General features: G+C 39.5%; 1 pseudogene; it reads right to left on the reverse strand.

The window, feature by feature from the left end:
- Positions 1-372: 372 nt before the first annotated feature.
- Positions 373-10,221, reverse strand: LOC137043220 (general transcription factor II-I repeat domain-containing protein 2A-like; annotated as a pseudogene).
- Between the last annotated feature and the right edge of the window lie 4,135 nt (positions 10,222-14,356).

Consider the following 14,356-nt stretch of genomic DNA (forward strand, 5'->3'; position numbering starts at 1 on the left):
GCCATGTTCCCCATTCTACTCTATTTTCTTCAGGAAGTACATCATCCCATTCAGATGTCCAGTTCAAGAGTTCCCGTAGTAGAGCTCTGCCTTATATGGTGACTGGAGAGACTATGCTGAGTGGATCGAGGATACCACATTTTGTGAATGGTTTGCAGACTGATGACACATCATAGGTGAAGGTGTTGCCTGATATCTCCCAACACAACCCAAGAGTTCACTGTATAGGAGGAATTTCACCAGTAAGGTCTAAGTCTTTAATAGTCTTTTTTAAGAGTCTAAGTCCTTTATAGCGTGTTCCTCTTGAGAAAAGGCTTGCATAACAGCTGTGTTATTTGAAGCAATCTTATGCAAAAGAAGGTTCAATTCAGCTTAAGATGCCCGTGTTCTTTGGAGAATACTGACTGTCTGATCATCAGTAGGTAGGGACACAAACCCATTATCCACGTAGAAGTGTCTTTCCACGAACTGTTGAGTATCTGACCCATGCACTTTCTCACCGTCACTAGCAGCTCGCATTAACCTGTTAATTGCAACAGCAGGGGAAGGGCTATTGCCAACAACATGTACCTTCATGTGGTACTCTATGACATCCTTTGCTGGGTCACTGTCCCTAAACCAGAGGAACTTTAGAAAGTTAAGATGGCCCTCTCTGAACTTGAAACAATGGAACATTTGTTGGATGTCAGCTTTGATGGCTACGCTTTCCTTACAGTATTGAAGAAGGACTCCCAGCAAGTTATTATTCAGATCAGGCCCTGTTAACAAGACGTTGTTGAGGGAGATGCCATGATGTTGGGCGCTGGAGTCGAAAACCACCCTGATTTGATCTGGCATTTGATTGCTAAACAACAAAGATCGGCAGGGACCAACACTTCTCTCTCTTCTTCAGTGGTGGTGCAAGTTCAGCATGATCATTCTCCAAAATTATGGAGAGAAGAGGACTTTGGAGAGGAATTATGGACTTTGAAAGAGACAAACCGTTTTTCCATCTCTGGTTTCATATTAAAGGTACACTGCAGAGAATAAAATCTATTGAGAGCTTGTTCATGCTTGTTGGGGAACATTTGCTTTGGCTCTCTGAAGGGCAATGGGGTGAACCAACTGTGAACCTTAGAATTCTTTAATTAGATATCTTTAAGAGTGCTGTGTCCTCAATGGATGGGGCAAGTTCATTGTTGTTCTCAGTTCTTTGGAACATATCACAACCAACGCTGTTTTCTGAGGTTCTGTATATGCTGTTTTTGAATGCTCGAAGTATAACACCCCTAGGTTCCCCACTGTAAAGAGCTTCCTCTTTCAGATTCATGTAACAAGTCCAGGGTGAAAGGTTGTAATGAAGGGTCAACAGGGAGTGGATACATTTGCAGTTTTATTAGAGACAGCAGAATAACAGACAGGGATGAAGCAATATCGTAAACAGGGACAGGCAATGGTCGAGGCAGGCAGCAAGGATCGGAGACGGGTCACAGGCAAGGATCAAGACAGGCGGCCAACAATCACAGTCCAGGGTACAGGCAAGGTTTAGGGCAGGCAGCAGAGGATCACAGATAACAAACAGTCCAGGTAATAACAAAGAATCAGTCCACAGAAAAACGCTCAGAAATGACAACCATAGCAAATCAAGACTTTGCAATGTGTGATACATCTGTGTGTCTTAAATAGGGTGTGTGATGCAGTGCAGGTGTGAGTGTAATCAGTCCTAGGAATGAGGGCCCATGGGAATTGGAGTCTGATTGATCGTGCCTCAGTATTACGGTGATGGCTCCCTCCGGCGGTCTGGAGGATGAACCGGGGAAGCGCTATTCATGACAAAGATAAGTGGTGCGAGCATTTTCTAATATATTGGTCCTGAAGGTGCTCACACTTGGGAATTTGGCTTGCAAGTGACCTCAATTGTGCATGATTCAAAATGACATTCAGGGTAGGTATCTCACATCTGCTGGGCAGTATTTGACTGTACTCTATGAATGGTGGTAGAACAAAGGAAGCACCTCCTGCAGCAGTTGATATCATGAAACATTCAACCTTCCTGCCAGACGTATTGGTAACACCAGCACATGTCCGAAGGGAATAAGAGGAAGGTTCTCTCTCTATACCAAATAGAGTTCGAAGAACTCTGTGTTTGCAAATGAGATTTATTCTGATCGTTGAGTACTGCGTACATTTTGACGACCTTTTTCCCCGGCTGCCCTTTTTTCCACAGATCTCGGAACAGTGTGATATTACTGTGGATGCTGACAATCCGTTGTCATCTCCTTCTATTCCGTAGCTTACTTGCTGGTGGGCCAGGGGGCATGACTGTAGCTGCGTTTCCATTACAGATTGACGCATATAGAGAAGAGCGTAATAGTTAAATTTGCATGGTAACTCAAATGTTTAAAAAAAAAAAAAAAAAAAAAAAATATATATATATATATATATATATATATATATATATATATATATATATATATATATATATATATATATATATATATATATATATATATATATATATATTTTTTTTTTTACCACTTTCGTTATTTTGGCTAGACACTTCATTTGTTGGCCATATGAACTGAATTTATAAATGCTTTGGAAAAGAAAAAAATGGCATTTAATAAACAAAATATTTTTTTTTTAAATGAAGACAGCGTTTGGAGTGAGTGCATGCAAAATAATTGGCTTTTACACGCACCAGGTTGACGCATAGGCTATAGAGAAGAACAAAATGTTTGAATTTGCATGGTAACTCAAATGTTTTTTTATTTTTGTTTATTGTTTTTAGTTATTTTGGCTAGACATTTCGTTCATTTGACATATTAACTGAATTTAGAAATAACACCACTACCACAAATTTGTTTTTGTTTTTTAAATGAAGACAGCGTTTGAAGTGAGTGCTTGCAAAATAATTAGTTTGTAGAGTCCACAAATAAAAGTAGACAGTTTTATAGTTTATAATTATGTATTGAACTTATCTGTATAGCTAAAAATGACAGAGTATTGCGAGTTGTTTCCACTCTCTTAAAGAAAGAAGGAAAAAATGAGAAAACGGCGGTTTTATCTGCGGTGGGTTAAAGAAAACAGCCTAACTACGAAACTAAATAGGCTACGTTCAGGCCTAAACTTAGCTTGTAATATTATTATTTTAATTTATATGTTGATTATGAAAAGTGAGCAGCATGAGTAAGATATAAGATTTGCAATATGTTTGAGATGGGGAGTCACGATTTTGACCACTTCGAGTTTTATTTTCTAGAAAGGTTTTCTTAAAAAATGATTTATTTTTGTATAAATTGTATTTTTATTTAAATCGATATTTCATTAATTAATTGCCTGTAGGCCTATATTAAATAAGAAATAAACCAAGATCATCTTAGATGACGTGCGTAGCTGTCCTGTTTTCTCAGCCTTTGAGTAGGCCCTAAGGCTGAAACTATAGCTCTTTCTGTTTCAATACATTTCTTGAATATATGTCTTAATTACAGTAGGCCTATATATTATTTGTGGTTCCACCTGGGTCCATCATTACTAGGTTAAAGTTACACCACTGTCCTTATTAAGAGAAAATATATGTACTTTTAACTACATTATATCTTGTTAAGCTGTTATTACGACACAATTGAATGGAAAATATAATAGGCTATATAGGCCCTATGTTGCAGCAATGCGTCACCGCACCTGTAAATGCGGAAAAAACGTTTCCATTGGGCGTATTTTCAATTCGCAATTTCAATGTGCGCATTGTGAAGGGTAATGGAAACGTGGCTACTGTTAGCTCTGACTCATTCGCCTGTACAACGTCTAGTGTGTTGTATGTTGTTGAAGAGAGCGTCTTCACCGAGTGCATGCAGTTAGATAGCTACCTGTACTTTAACTTCCTTTCCTTCAGCACCACTTGCAGTCATGTATATTTGAAAGCGTTGTTCCCATCTTCTCCAGATTTCACTTATGTTGCCTGTTAACACCAGCGGGGATGGTAATTTGAACTGCTTCATCACTTTACCTTTCCAAAGCGCAGCTGTCTGCTCGCTCACGCTAGCTTAACCATCAGCAAAATCCGTGTCTAACTTTGTCAAAAAAAGTTTTTTGTTTTTTTTTCAACAACAAAAACAACAACAAAAAACGGCACACTGGACCAGCTTCTTACACCATGTAATAGTTTCTGTTTGTGGTCATTTACAATGTGTGTCGTGGTGAGAGGAAGGATGACATCGAGCAAACTGTTTACTCTCTTTAAATAGCAGCCACAGCAACAGCCTACAACCACCTACAACAGGGGTGGGCAACAGTTTTAGTCTGAGGGCCACAGTTACTTTGGCAAAGTAAACGGAGGGCCACACTTTGGACAATTGCAATTAAACATAGTTACATGATTAAATCGTACAAATTAATTAAATGCAGTTATGTATAAGGCTACAGTTACTTTGACTTTTGCCAGCCTATTTCAAGGCCTGATATATATTTTTGCTAGGCCTGTCTGACATAGGCTATTCTAAGGTTACAATAACTGGATTTACTTTCAAGGATTCATTTACTACACTACCCTGCATATTGTTCAACTGTCATTCATACCAGCTGTAGCTATTCAAGATTGAAAACTATTAACAAAACTGCAAATGTATGTGTGCAGGTTACACTAACATACAGACTTCAGGCAATCTGGCTTGAAATTATCAAATTTAATTGGGGGATACCTTCATCACTGAATGAAAAACATATTCAGCTTATTTCACTTTTTTTTTAACATATGCTGTTTAAATTTGTTATAAAATAGAACACAATTTAAGTGCAAGATCAACTTCATCACACGTATGTTTGCTTGAAAGATAAAGAACAACATGGAATAGTCCTATGCGTCTCACAAAATGTTATTTGATTTAGCTGTATCATCATCACCATCTACAGGACATGCATTAGAAATAGAAACATGAAACTAAACAATGTTGTAAAAATAACATCAATCAATGGTAACTCAATGGAACTTTGGCTAGGCCTACTTTAGAAAAATGTAGGCTATTTTGGCCTATGCGACTGAGATGAAGAGCTTTTTGTCTGCATTCTGTAACTCAGTCAATGTGAACAATTGAGGCGGTCGCCTTTCTTTACTAAGCCAATGAAATCTGGGGGTGTGTTCGACGTCGAGATGCGCAACACGGACGACAGGTGTGCGTCGGTTAGTCGTGATCTGTAGCGTGACTTGTTAAAGTTCATTAAAGAGAAAGTTTGCTCGCAAACATACGTGGACCCGAATAAAACGAGCATCCTTTGCGCATGCCTTCGCATGTTAGGAAACTTGCCCTCGTTCAATGCACCGTAAAACCTGTCCAATGATGACGAGGTGAATTTCTCCTTGAGAGTGGGATCGCACTGCATGTCAATCAACTCAAGCTGAGCCTCTGGAGGCGCTTGGTCGCTGTCAAAGGAAAGGGGGGCGGACACCATCTCCATCTCTTTTTCAATTTTTCCGAAATCAGAGAAACGCCTGTTGAATTCAGTGTGCAGATCCTCGAGTGTAGTGGTGTATTTGACAGTGAGTTGGGATGGCACATCCTTTATTGTAATAATAATAATGCATTTTATTTAACAGCGCCTTTCAAAACACCCAAGGTCACTTTACAGGGAAAAACAGCAATAACAATATAAATACATAAATCCCCACACTTAAAACACACATGCATCATAGAGACAGAAAAATAAGTAGTAAATCATAAAAAAGCCTATGTAAAAAGGTAGGTCTTAAGACAAGATTTAAAAGTATGCAGACTGTCAATATTACGGATATCGAGAGGGAGAGAGTTCCACAAGCGAGGGGCCGCATGGCTAAAAGTTCTAGCTCCCATGGTCTTTAAGCGTATACGTGGTAAGACAAGAGAGAGTGATAGTGAGGATCGTAAAGGGCGTGAAGGAGTGTAAATATGAAGAAGATCAGTAAGATAGGGAGGAGCTAGACTGTGAAGTGCCTTGAATGTGAGAAGCAGGATTTTGAAGTCAATTCTATATTTCACTGGAAGCCAGTGAAGTTGCTGGAGAGTTGGTGAAATGTGCATGGTAGAAGGAGTTCTAGTAAGAACACGAGCCGCAGAGTTCTGAACCAACTGAAGTTTATGGAGAAGTTTGGAAGGAAGACCAGTAAGAAGAGCGTTGCAGTAATCAATACGTGAGGTAACTAGTGCATTAATGAGAATTGCAGTGTTGTTCATTGAAAGGGATAGACGAAGGCGATTAATATTACGCAGATGAAAATAAGCGGTACGTGTAATATTATTAATATGGGCTTCAAATGAAAGTGTGCTATCCAGAATTACACCCAAACTCTTAACCTGTGAAGAGGGATAAATGAGATGTTGATCAATATCCACAGGTATAGAGTCAGAGTTTGTCAATGTGGATTTTGTCCCTACAAGTAGGACCTCGGTTTTGCTACTATTAAGCTTAAGGAAGTTAGCTGAGAGCCAGTCTTTAATTTCAGCCAAACAACGGGACAAGAGAGGTGGTGGAAAAAAGTCAGAGGTTTTGGAAGATAAGTATAGCTGGGTGTCATCGGCATAGCAGTGAAAGTGAATGCCATATTTCCTGAAAATATGACCAAGTGGAAGTAGATAGATAATGAATAAAAGCGGACCCAAAACAGAGCCCTGAGGAACACCAGTAGTGACTGTCGATGATCTTGATCGGAAGTGCTTTAATTGGACAAACTGAGTACGGCCAGAGAGATACGATATAAACCAGGACAGGGGTGTGCCAGTGATCCCAATAGAAACTAACCTGTCAAGGAGTATTTTGTGCGAGATGGTGTCGAAGGCCGCACTCAGGTCGAGAAGGACAAGAATGGTTAATAAACCAGAGTCAGCTGCCAACAACAAGTCATTAGTGATTTTGACAAGAGCTGTCTCTGTACTGTGGTGCGGACGAAAGCCAGATTGAAACTGCTCAAACAGGTTATTTTTGGACAGATGATCATTTACCTGTGTTGCAACACATTTTTCCAGAATTTTAGAGATGAATGGCAAATTAGAAATCGGACGGTAATTATCTAGGTTAGATGGATCCGCCCCTGGTTTCTTAAGGATTGGAGTAATAATAGCAGATTTGAAATATGAGGGTACATAGCCAGAAGCAAGTGAACAATGGATAATTTTAGAAATTAATGTAGATAAAGATGGTAAACAGGCTTTGACTAAGTGAGTTGGCAGAGGATCAAGCCAACAGGTAGTAGGCTTGGATTCCCGGATAAGACGCAGTATCTCCGCATCAGTTGGTAATAAAAAAGAAGAGAGACCAGAGTGTGGGGACACTTGAAAAACTGAGCAGCAGTAGTTATAACCTATGTTACTAGCAAGTATTTGTTGGTGAATATTTTTAATCTTAGACTCAAAAAAAGTCATAAAATTGTCACATAGAGTGGTAGAATACATGTCTAATGGCAGAGAATCCGGTGGTCGTAAGATATTTTTTACCACAGAAAAAAGAGATCTTGAATTTGTTTCTCTGGCTCCAATTAAAATAGAGTAATAATCAGATTTAGCTTTAGACAGTGCATCCTTATAAAGTTGGACATGTTCATAAAGCATTTGTTTATGTACAGTGAGACCAGATTTGGCATACAGACGCTCTAACCTACGACCTTTAGTTTTAAGTTGACGAAGTTCTGGGGTAAACCATGGAGCAGAATGAATGAAAGAGACAGTCCGGGTTTTCACAGGTGCATAATCATCCAAAATCTTAGTTAGTCCATTGTTATAATAAGAAACCAGTACATCAGCATCAGTAAAATCAGCTTTGCTGGAAAAGATGGCAAGTTCATCAGAGAAAGAAGACACATCAATGTTCTTAATGTTCCGAAATTGGATAGAACGACACAGATTTACCTTAAAAACTGTCAGTTGGATGCAGAAAGACACAAGTAGATGGTCTGATATGGACAAGTCGAAAACAGAGCAATTATACGGAATAATGCCAGAACAGCAAATTAGATCAAGGATATGCCCTTTAGAATGGGTGGGCAAGTTAGTGAATTGCAGCATACCAAAACTATCCAGACAGGATAGAAAATCACTTGTACTTGTGTTGGTGACTTCATCTATATCAATGTTAAAGTCCCCCAGCATGATAACATTCGGAGACATGGGACATATGTAAGTCAGAAGCTCAGAAAGTTCAGTTAAAAAGAAGGGATTGCTCTTAGGGGGGCGGTAGATAGACATGAGAATGGTAGGAATAGCCCCATTGATTTTTAGGGCAATCGATTCAAATGAAGAATATGTAGGCACAATTAGCTGGGATACTTTCCATTTCTCTTTATGAAGTATTGCCAAACCCGTCCAGTAGCGCGGGATTTACAAATAAAGGCATAACCCGGAGGAACAGACTGGTTAAGATGGAGAAAATCATCCTGTTTCTGCCAAGTCTCAGTTAAACAGAGGAAATCAAACTTACGGTCAGACAGCATATCATGCACCAGAGGTCCTTTATTGGAGAGTGATCGTACGTTGAGTAATCCAAAGGAGAGATTGTTTTTTCCAGTATCGTTGCCAACCGATCTGGCCAAATTGGTTAGTACACCATGATCAACAGTGCGTGTAGACCTCCTTGCTGGACGTGGATTCGCCGACCAGAATGACCGTATTGAGCACGAGTCATCGATGGTGTAGCTTCGTCGAGACCCACGATGACTGTACGGTCGACGTGGTTGATACGCAACATCTGGATGGAAATGTAAAGCTGACGGGAGTTCAAAAGGACGGGAGCGGAGCTGGAGAAGTTCCGCCGCAGAATATTGAAGGATCAACACTGCAGGGTGGTATATTGCAGAGAGGATGACCCAGACGTAGTTAATCCATACAAGCAGTCCGATGATCTTCATAGTTGCTTCCCGCGCCAAAGGCACCTCGAGTGAAGAATCAGAGGTCAGTAACCGGCAGGCAAACCGGCAGCCACGAGAAGTATCACACAGATCAGCTGATAATAGCGTGCGGTGGTCCGAACTCGCTGTAGTCAGCGTAACAGGCAGATCACAGATAGATGATGGCTATAAAACAGCTTAAAACAGCAATAAAACAACTACTAAAAGTCAAAATATCAAAATATCCAGGAGCAGCGGCAGCAGGTAGCGCCAGCGTTCACCCCGGATATGACCATTGTGGCGAGAGTTGGGAAATGTGTAAAGCTCTTGTTTGTCATTTGTCGAGAAAACAGGTTCAGCTTTGCTCGGAATGCTTGCACGTAGGAATACAGTTCGTGCACAAACACATCCTTCCCCTGCAGCTTCCGATTGAGGTCATTCAAATGGCCCATTAAATCCACAGCAAAAGCAAAATCAAGCATCCATTCTGAATCTTCAAGTTCTGGAAAGTCACCAGCCCTCCCGACATTCTCCAGAAACACCCCTATCTGATCTCTCAGGTCCCACACACGGCGTAGCACTGTGCCCAGGCTCAGCCAGTGGACGTTTTAGTGGTATGGGACATCAGTGTGTTCTGCCTCACTCTCCTCCAACAACTGGATAAACTGGCGGTGGTTAAGCGCCCGGGCCCTGATGAAATTGACAAGTTTCACCACAGTTTTGGTGACGTGATCAAGCTTTAACACCGATTTAGACAAGGCCTCTTGATGAATGATGCAGTGCAAGAAAATCAGAGTTGAGTTGGGGTCCTCCTCTCTCACCCTGTCCTGTATCCTACGCAATAGACCAGTGTTCTTCCCGGTGAGGTTTGGACAGCCATCAGTGGTCACGTTCAGTAACTTCGCCCACGGTAGGTTCATTCTCTGCATGCATCCTGACACCATATCATAGAGGTCTGAACCCCTTGTTGTCCCCTTCATTGATTCAATCGCAAGAAACTCCTCCACTATTTCAAATGTGTCAGTAATACCTTTGATGAATATAAGCAGCTGGGCAGTGTCTTTAATATCAGTGCTCTCATCCAGCGCTATTGAAAAGTATGTGAAATCGGTGGCCCTTTTTATCAATGCAGATGTCAGCTCATCATCAATTACCTCGATGCGACGAGTAACTGTACGGCGAGACAGGCTCACATTTTCAAACTGGCTTTTGCTGTCAGGGCACAGCACGCTAGCTGCCTCTACCATGCAGTCTTTTACAAACTCGCCATCTGAAAATGGTTTGCTGTGTTTGGCGATTTTGTGTGACACCATATAGCTCACTTGTGTTGCTGACTCCTGTACATTAGACTGCTTCGTAAAAATATTCTGCCTGGCTGTTAAGTTGGAGGACATTTTCGTGGCTTTTTCTTCCCTCTCCTTTGCGGAGAAATTCACGGCATAATTAGCATGTTTAGCATTGTAGTGTCTGCTAATATTATATTCTTTAAAGACAGAGATGCTCTCCTGACATATCAGACAAATCACCTTTGACCCGACGTTCGTGACAAAATATTTTGACGCTATGAAAATTTAATTTAAGTGGAGAAATTGAAATCTAGACGATAATACACACATAGTGACGCAACTTTAACATTAATAATTTGAGAATAAAGCATAGCGTGTGTAATTTGCATAGCATCTGGAAGCTTTTTTCTTACCTTTTTCTAGAACGAGACTGCCAATGGCGACTGTGATATTGTGGTCCGTAAACAAAATGCATCAGGAAGGGTGGTGAACTCTAAAGAAAAGGATGACTTTTTGTTTATATTTCAATGGCAAGAGGACATGGATACATTTTGGTCTCACTGTGCTGATGAACTAAGCCTGAAAGTCAATGCCATGTTCCATAATCAGGGAGGAACTGAGTGTGTGAACAAACAGCTTAGGGAGGGAATGAGTAAATAAATGAATGGTGAAGTGAATTAATTAATTTATGAATAAATGAATTGAATGAATAAATAAATAACTATCCCATGTGTTTCTTAAATGCAGCCATTTGTATTCTGTATATTCTAGACAAGTAGGCTGAAATAAGTAGAACATATCTTTAGAAAATATAATATTTAATGTAAACAAATACACATACGCTCACCTAAATAGGAACACCTGTTTAATTTCTCATTGATGCAATTATATAACCAATCACCAACTGCCAATTGCTTCAATGCATTTAGGGGTGTGGTCCTGGTCAAGACAATCTCCTGAACTCCAAACTGAATGTCAGAATGGGAAAGAAAGGTGATTTAAGCAGTTTTGAGGAGAATGGGCCGACTGATTCAAGCTAAAAGAAGAGCAACTTTGAATGAAATAACCACTCATTACAATTAAGGTATGCAGCAAAGCATTTGTGAAGCCACAACATGCCTAACCTTGAGGCGGATGGGCTACAAAAATGTTGCCTGGTCTGATGAGTCTTGATTTCTGTTGAGACATTTAGATGGTAGAGTCAGAATTTTTGTTCCGAAATAACAACCTTGTTACCACTGTGCGGGCTGGTGGTAGTGGTGTTATGGTATGGGTGATGTTTTCTTGGCACAATTTAGGCCTCTTAGTGCCAATTGGGCAGCATTTAAATGCCACAGCCTACCTGAGCATTGTTTCTGGCCATGTCCATCCCTTTATGACCACTATGTACCCCTCCTCTGATGGATACTTCCAGCAGGATAATGCACCATGTCACAAAGCTTGAATCATTTCAAAATGTTTTCTTGAACATGACAATGAGTTCACTGTACTAAAATGGCTCCCACAGTCACCAGATCTCAACCCAATAGAACATCTTTGGGATGTGGTGGAATGGGAGCTCCGTGCCCTGGATGTGCATCCCACAAATCTCCATCAACTGCAAGATGCTATCCTATCAATATGGGCCAACATTTATAAAGAATGCTTTCAGCACCTTGTTGAATCAATGCCACGTAGAATTAAGGCAGTTCTGAAGGTGAAAGGGGGTCAAACACAGTATTAGTATGGTGTTCCTAATAATCCTTTAGGTGAGTGTGAATATAGCCTACATTACAAAAAAAAAAAAAAAAAAAAAAACTATGGACAGCAATTAGCCAATTTTGTTATAAAATACTTTATTTTGCTGCATAGCTAGTAAGTCAGCAGTTTTTGTTTATTTGTATTTTGGCTTAGGCCAATAGTTTTTAGTGACAGATGCAGTATTTGATTTAGCCTATATTTTTCTCTGACACTTTGAGTTATTTGTGGTGGGGTAAATTAAATGCGATATGCGGTGACGTCACAGATAGTGACAGATAGTCACAGATAGTGACGGCACAGATGGTGACGTAATTATAAATATATTATAATTCAATTATATTTCAAATATAATATATTTCAATTAATTTCAAATATATTGTGGTATATGAAGCTGCCTGAAGTGTACATTTGAAGTAGACTCGCTCCCTCTGTCATCCATATAAACTTCAGTTGTCCACTTCACAAAGTGGAACACACTTCAAAATGGTGGCAAGGATTAGGGAGTGCTTAGGGAAGTTTGCAACTGTGTGTCTAATAATGGAGTGGAACAGCACCGAAGTGTGCCATTTGGGACAGGGCCTTCCTATCGCTGTAGCCTACCCTCCCTACGCCATTCATAGTACCCTTAATACAGTAAACATCATACAGGTCTCCTTTCCTTAAAGGGTTAGTTTCACCCAAAAATGAAAATTCTGTCATTAATTACTTAACCGTTCTACACCCGTACAGGCCTCCGTTCATTTTCGGAACACAAATGAAGATGTTTTTGTTGAAATCTGATGGCTCAGACAAGACTTCATTGACACCAATGTCATTTCCTTTCTCAAGACTCATACAAGGCACTAAAGTTGTTTTTACAAAGCCCATCTCATTACAGTGGTTCTATAATAATTTTATGTAGCGACAAGAATAGTTTTTGTGCAAAAAAACAACAACCCCAACGACTTAGTGCGATATAGTGATGGGCCGATTTCAAAACAAAGCGTAGAACCATAATCAATTAGCATATTGATTCATGATTCGTGTCGCGTGTCAAACTACTGAAATCACGTGACATTGGCGACTGGAATCCTGAATCGATACCCTGATTCATAACCGTTCAAATCTTTGTTTTGAAATCGGCCCATCACTAGTTAAGTCGTTATTTAGTTGTTGTTTTTTCGCACAAAAACTATTCTAGCCACTTCATTAAATTATTGTAGAGCCACTGTAATGAGATGGGCATTGTATGAAGTCTTTAGCCTACTGCCTTTTATGGGTCTTGAGAGAGGAAATTACATTAGTGTCATTGAAGGCCTTTCTGAGCCATTTTTGAGCCGGATTTCAACAAACAGGGCTCGACATTAACGCTTGTCTGGGACAATTGGATTTTTTGAAGGGACAAGGGAAAGAGAATTTTACTTGCCCGGCGGACAAGAGCCTGATAAAACAAAAAAATAACTAGCGAATAACCAAAATGCAAGAATGATTGTGCATTAGTGTAAGTGGCAATCGATTGTGGATAAATAATATATAATGAACTGACGATAACAAGGTTGCGCTGTTGACTCTCGTGCAGAAGCTGTTTTCCTGAATACCATCACCACTGAAAATGACACTAATTTCAAAGGATTTCATATGACAGTTCCATAAACAATTAATTAACATTCACTTTCATTAACATGTACTTAAAGTCACTTACATTTTAGATGCAATTTGAGTGTTTTTGTTCTATTTCAGCAGCGAAAATCGTTCACAGCAGAACCGTCTGACAGCAACAAGTGTGTTACTAAACGAACAAACTGTCACCGTTTGAATGAATCGTTTGAATGAACGACTCAATAACTCACTCATTAAGACGGTCAACTGCTGCCACCTACTGGAGATTTTTGGATTTTTTTATCATGTTTAAACCATAGACTGTTAAAAGGGTTTTACTTTCCAACATTTCTTTTTTGTCTATTCAAAACTACAAATCTCAAAACCTTATTTAATGCAGTTGTAATTTTTCAGTGTAAATTATTTAATTTGATTGGTAACAGCCCTTATGTCTTATTTTAAGTTAATTAATGTATTGATCAAATTAACAATATAAAATGAAACCTGAAGCATAGCCTATATTTAAGATTACAGGGAAACTGCCCTTTATAAAAGGTTTATCACAAATTTGAAATGATTCAATAATTTTTTTTAATCACAAATATGCAGATTTAAATAGGCCTATGTCATGGCTGATTGAACACCAGTGAGAATATTACTTCAGAGCGCGCGCGCGCACAAACAAAAAGAAAAAAAAATTGAAATTTGTTTTACACATTTTTTACTCTGACAAGTGAATGAACGATACTTGTCCGAAGGACAAGCACATGAACATGCTTATTGTCGAGCCCTGACAAAAATATCTTTGTGTTCCGAAGATGAAGGTCTAGGGTGTCGAACAACATTAGGGTAACGTTAAGTAATTATTGACAGAATTTTCATTTTTGGGTGAGCTAAACCTTTAATGGATTATTAAATCGTTTCC

Source organism: Pseudorasbora parva, chromosome 16 (assembly GCF_024679245.1).
Source record: "Pseudorasbora parva isolate DD20220531a chromosome 16, ASM2467924v1, whole genome shotgun sequence".
Classification (NCBI taxonomy): domain Eukaryota; kingdom Metazoa; phylum Chordata; class Actinopteri; order Cypriniformes; family Gobionidae; genus Pseudorasbora; species Pseudorasbora parva.